The sequence below is a fragment of the Tuber melanosporum genome (genome assembly GCF_000151645.1).
Source record: "Tuber melanosporum whole genome shotgun sequence assembly, scaffold_95, strain Mel28".
NCBI classification, from domain to species: Eukaryota; Fungi; Ascomycota; class Pezizomycetes; order Pezizales; family Tuberaceae; genus Tuber; species Tuber melanosporum.
The window spans coordinates 265,068-271,133 of record NW_003299145.1 but is presented as its reverse complement, the minus strand read 5'-3'; positions in this window follow the sequence as shown (position 1 = coordinate 271,133).

Sequence of the window (6,066 nt, the reverse complement as noted above, 5' to 3'; positions counted from 1 at the left end):
TGCTGACTGTATAATGATATTAGTATTATCAGTTGGCTAAATTATTTGAAAGTGGAAGATGACGAGAAAGGTGAAAAATAGTACCTGTTGAGGACAACCCTACAAAATTGGCCCCGATGAGCTCAGAAGGCTGAAAAGGACAGCTGTGATTAACTCCCAGGATCTTTGGCTGAACTCACGAACAAGTTTAGGCAGAATTATCAACTCCAAACTATTCAAAAAGCTCTTTATAAATAGGACTTCAATCTGTGAATTCCATGTTGCAAATCCTTTCTGAATACTAGGAGCAAGTAGAAGAGGTAGATATGGTATTGACAAAAAAATGCACTAGACAGGGGAGGACTGGTGCAGGATGTTCTACTCTGAGAAGGTAAAGGTTGAGATTGGCGTGGGAGGGAGCTATAAGAGGGTTTAGAGGAAGCCTGGAACTGAGCTCCAAGATTGCTACCGTTGGGCAACTATCAAAGGGAAAAGAATATCTACAATGTTCTGTGCTATTATAAGTGATGGCCAGTGGAGCCTTCTTATTCATATTCGGCAGAGACCCCCAGAAGAGTATTAATATCCTAATAGTCACGGTAGGATGGATTCGGAGCAATAATGCCTGTAGGTGTTGCGGTCCAGGTTTTTTCCTTTGTGGGACAAGGTGGGATAGTCTGCTTAAGGGTTTTCACTAGTGGAAGATGATTCTAAGATTCACATTTCTGTATATAGTTGTTAGTTTAAGTTGAACAATGGTATCATATGCTCAGACTGGCCTAGCTATAGCCCAGATCTGAACTGTATTAAGAATATCTGGTAGACTCTAAAAGGTCAGCTGAAAATCTACTTCTGAATACCTCAATAATGACCCAGAGGTATTGCTGGGTTGGTACGAGCAGTACAGGAAGAATGGGATAGAATTGAACAAGAGACAATAGATAGGTTCATTCAGTTTATGCCAACTAGGGTAGTGCGAGTGATTCATTATTATAGGTGTTATTCTGGGTAGTAGTTTCTTGTTTATTTTTTTTTTATTTCATCTCTCTTACTTTGAATGGGAGTAGTCTATTGGCTTTTACATAGAATTTTATTTTCATAACAGTAGTAGTCTTTTTTGAGGAGTGCCAAGGCTTGTATGCACTCACTTTTTCAGTAGCACTTGTATTATTAGAGAGGTATATAATTTGTATGAGAGATAGAAGTAGTCCTCAAATACTCTGACTTGGAGTATAAATATTAAAGTACCTTTTGAGCTTTTAGATATCATCAAGCAATGGAGAAGAAATCTTAACAATATAATATTGTTCACATAATTATATTCTACTTTACTTCATTCTTAGTAGTTATAAACAAAACAAGTAACTCTTTGAGCCTTCCTGAATAAAATCTCTATCTAAAAAACAAATCTTGATTGGACTAAACAAGTCTGAGTCTATACACAATGACTCCACCTATTAAAAATGTATATATAACTTTGTAATTAATATTATATATTTCTTCCAACAGACTAGGAATATTAGAATACTAAGAGGAGGTTAAGGAAGATGCTGTCCTATCTCAAATACTATATACCTAATAGTTATATGAATATAAATATATTAATTAATACTCTATATATGATGGTATTTGTTCTGATATTTGATGACAGTTCTGTTAGGCATATGGGAAGTGTACAGACTCGTCGGTAGGGTAACTGTGCACAGACCATTATTTATCAGAGTTGCAAATACCAGCTTCTGGCCCTCTCATGAGGCCCGTACATTCTTAGTGAAATTTCGAAGTGTTGTATCCTATGACTTTAATGTTATTTCAATGAAGCTTATTTCATAATATTATATAGATTGCTGCTGTCTGTTCAACTAGAGGCTGTTTACATGATATATGAGATGGGATATTTATGCATCTCTGAGAAGTGAAATAGAGGAAATCCATTAGAGGCGCGTTGAGTTACTAGGCTTTAAATTTAGGCATCTTAAATACAGACCAAACGTGACAGGATGTTTTTATTGCACTAATCTGCAACTACTCTTATAGTGCCATAGAAGAGATTGGAGAAAAGAAATAACACAGACACCTATATGAAGGCTGCTGTATATTAGTTGGTCCTAGAAACAGGAGCTCTCCAGAGATGACTTCCTTGGAAATAAAGCGAACTAAGGGTAAGCTACTCAGACTCAGAAGACTTGATAGGTAGTAGATATAAAGTATTTGTATGCTGTCTATTAAGCCTGTATTATATACAAGTACCTGTCAAATAAGTTGGCCACTTTGTATATTTAGAAAAAACTACTGAAATGATAGTCAAGTAGACTGAGGTTGCAGAAAAAATCTATTCTACTCTATAAATTGGAGGCCATCGGTTGGAAGTTAAAAGCATATCTTCTTATAGTAAAGATTTTATTATAAAAGAGTATGAAGATGGTATAAAAGAATTCAGGTTTAAAAGATGTTTGTGCTTATTAAGACCAAGTACCATTATGTACAGATTGGAGAAAGATACTTAGTTGTATATTAACTAGAAGTAGTCCACAAATACTGAGATATTGGATATAAATATCAAAGTGCTTCCTGAGTTTTACAAACATCATTAAGCAATGGAGAAGAGATCTTAGTAATATAAATTGTTATATTATGAATATTTATTACTATACCTGAATTGTCCTCTTTAGCAAGTTCTTTATAAACATAAATGAGAAGAATATTACTGAGCCTTCCTAGACAATCTCCCTCTATACCAAAGATTCATATCTAACTCTTCTTGATATATATTAGAGTTGGCTTCTGCCTAACAAGTACAGTTTATATAAGCTTGACTATGTTAAGCTTGATATTATATTTATATTGATACTTATACCAGTAGCTTATAAGAAGGTCTGATTAATGTATATACTAGTATATTGCTATTCTTATACTAATTGTAAGTAAGTATACTTTCTACTAATTACCTTCTAGCATTCATTACAGATACCATTTTAGATTTACCAGGTACTAATAGTAGATTAATAGAATAATAATAAAAAATAAGTTATGAAAAATATATAACCATTGGAGAAGTTATAGTCATTTGAAGGTATAATAATTAGGAAACTTCAAACAGCTCTCTTTACCTCTAACAGCTTTAGTTTAATTTAAACAACCTTTTTTTCTTAGTTACTTGTGTTAACTTCTATGATTTTGCTCTTCTCAGAAATAAGACTTTATAATAAATATAGCAACTTTATCAAAGAAATTATACTAGTATATGAATAATATATATTTATTATAATAACAATATAGTTATAACTTTATACAAAATGTCATATTACTTTTATAGTATTTTTAGTAGATCAAAATACAATACCTTTTATTTTCATATACTCTTAACTGATTTCTTTAATATATATATTTTATAATGACTTTTAAGTGTAATTAATACTTATAATATATATGATATTATGAGGAAGATATCAATACTTTATAATTTAATATAAGAATACAAATAATTAAAGTATATCAAAAGACTTATAGGTTTTACAGTCAGGTCAGAGAAAGTATTAGAAGTATGTATTTTACTATACATAGTAAAAGTAGGTCTATATAGCTTCTAGTAGAGACCTGTATACTCCTGACTCTTAGTATGACTAATTTTTATTAAGTATGATTTTTCGAAAAACTAATAACTATGGAAGAGATATTATAAAACAGATATAAGTTTTTAGTTAAGTTATCTTTAGAGAACATCTAGAAAAACATGGAAAAAATTCTAATAGTTGTGATTTCTCATACTTTTTACTTTTCTCCTAACTCTTCCAACTATTATGTTTAATAGTATTCTATTATCTTATCTTTTACTATTGATATTCTACTGTTCTCTCGACTACTTTACTAGCCTCTGGTCTTCTCAGAATCTATTTCTTAGATAGAAAGATTGCTGCCTTTATAAAGTACCTACTCAGAACTTTTCAAGTATTTTCAAAAGTACAATTTGTTATTATCACAAAGTTTATAAAATAATATATATTGAATTCGGTATAATCTAAAATATATTGTAGCTTTGTTCTCAACAAAACTGAAGCAAAGCCTAAAGATCTCAGCAAATATTAGCTTAGAGAATAACAATAATCAATCTTTAGTATGTTCAAAACTTTGAACTTATAACGTGTTCGCAAGGTACTAATCACGTTCTTGGTAATAGATACGATAGTTGGCAGGTGGTCTGCTCTTCCAGAGAGGAGGTGAGAGCTGAGAACTAAAGGAGGCTTCAGGGGTGTACTGAGGAACAAAGAAGTAACTGTTCAACCAAGTTTATTGAAATACTGTCTGTCGAAGTCTGCCTTTTCTGTCGTAGAAACAGGCGGTCTTTAAATACAAAATCTGTTCATGTCTGGCATGAACAAAACTTATCAAAGGTATCAATCGATACACTTTGGTAAAACTAATTAGATATCAAAGCGATACTTAAAACAAAACATAAAACAAAACCAAGTATCAAACGATACTTAAAACAAAACATAAAACAAAACCAAGTATCAAACGATACTTAAAACAAAATATAAAACAAAACCAATAACCGAGTACCCGTACCAGTTACAGAACTAGTAAGAAGAACTACCAAATCTGTTAGAAATACTGGAATCTGATACCTAGGAATCATCCTGAGTAGGATAACACTACTTGAAATGTGAATCACTGGTCTCCAACACTCCTCTTGGTTCTCCTTATTGGGACTGCATATTATTGTACATTTTGATCTGTGTTGTGTTTTGTGACTTTAATGCCACAGGTTTGAAGGTGTAAGAATAACACCTAATACGTCACTATCGTCTATCAGACCAGATCCTGTTTGCAGGATGCGTGAGAGGAGACCCTCGGCTAGGTCTGAGAAGTCGAATAGAGTAGAGTTGCTAGCCTTCAAAGATATAACTTCTTTAGTATAAGCTGTAGCAAAGAGAAATTTTTGTATGAAGATATGGTATCAAATGGTAAAGAATCTCAATGAGAAACTAATACATTTACATCCACCTTACAATAGCCAGAAGAGTCTAGAACTCTGAAGAACACTACCACAGAAGCTAATAGACTTCATAGAGTGTTACAACTGGGTCCAAGAATGCACAGGAGTTGTTGGAATAATTCCAATTCTGTAACAGTAATTGAAACCCTGTTATACAGAGTAACCAAGGATTACTGACTGAGGAATTATCTGTCAATCTGGTAGAATAGCTTCCCGTAAATTAGTAGGAAGTTCTTCAGAAGATACCTGTGAGTTGGATATAGAGTTTTGGAGGTTTGAAGTCAGGTAACCTAGAAAGGTTGAAATTACGACTATCTCTGCAGATACAACATACAGATAAAACTAATCATTTTATCAAAGATGCAGACAATTGGGGTCAACTCTGTTCAACTTAAAAACTAGGCCATATGTCTAAAGACTATGATGATTGAATAATTACTATTGGGAACAGCGTGGTTGCTGGTTAGCAATATCGTAATTACCGAATAGGGTGTGGTGATTTTCAGTGTCTCCAGGTGCTTGCACCTTTGAAGAATACCCAACATTACGAGTTATAATCAGGGAGATACATAATTGAATAATAGATAAATTTAGTCCACCAACATGCAGACATGGAATATAAATATCGAAGTGCCTTCCAAGCTTTTAGATATTATCAAGCAATTGAGAAGAGACCTTAACAATATAATATTGTTCCTACGATTGTATCCTACATTACCTACTTTATTTCGGTCTTAGTAGTCATAATGGAAACAAGTATAATCTGAGCCTTCCTAGACAATCTCCATCTACAGAAACAAATCCTGGTTGGCTTAGACAACTCTGAAGTCAATCAAGTTTTCTCTGCCTAACAAAACCTCCTACCTGGTCAAGAGAACTGAGGCTTTAACTTGAAACAGGGATCCCAATTTATTCTGACTTAAACAGACAATCTGTCTACCCTGCTGCAAGCTGAAAAAATGGAAGAGAGAAAAAGAGCAAATAAACAAAGACCTCAGAATGCAAGAAGTATGTAGAAAAACTACTTCAGATATAAGATTGTAGATAGAAGTTATTTAGCATACATTCTTAAATCTTACCAAATTAAACAA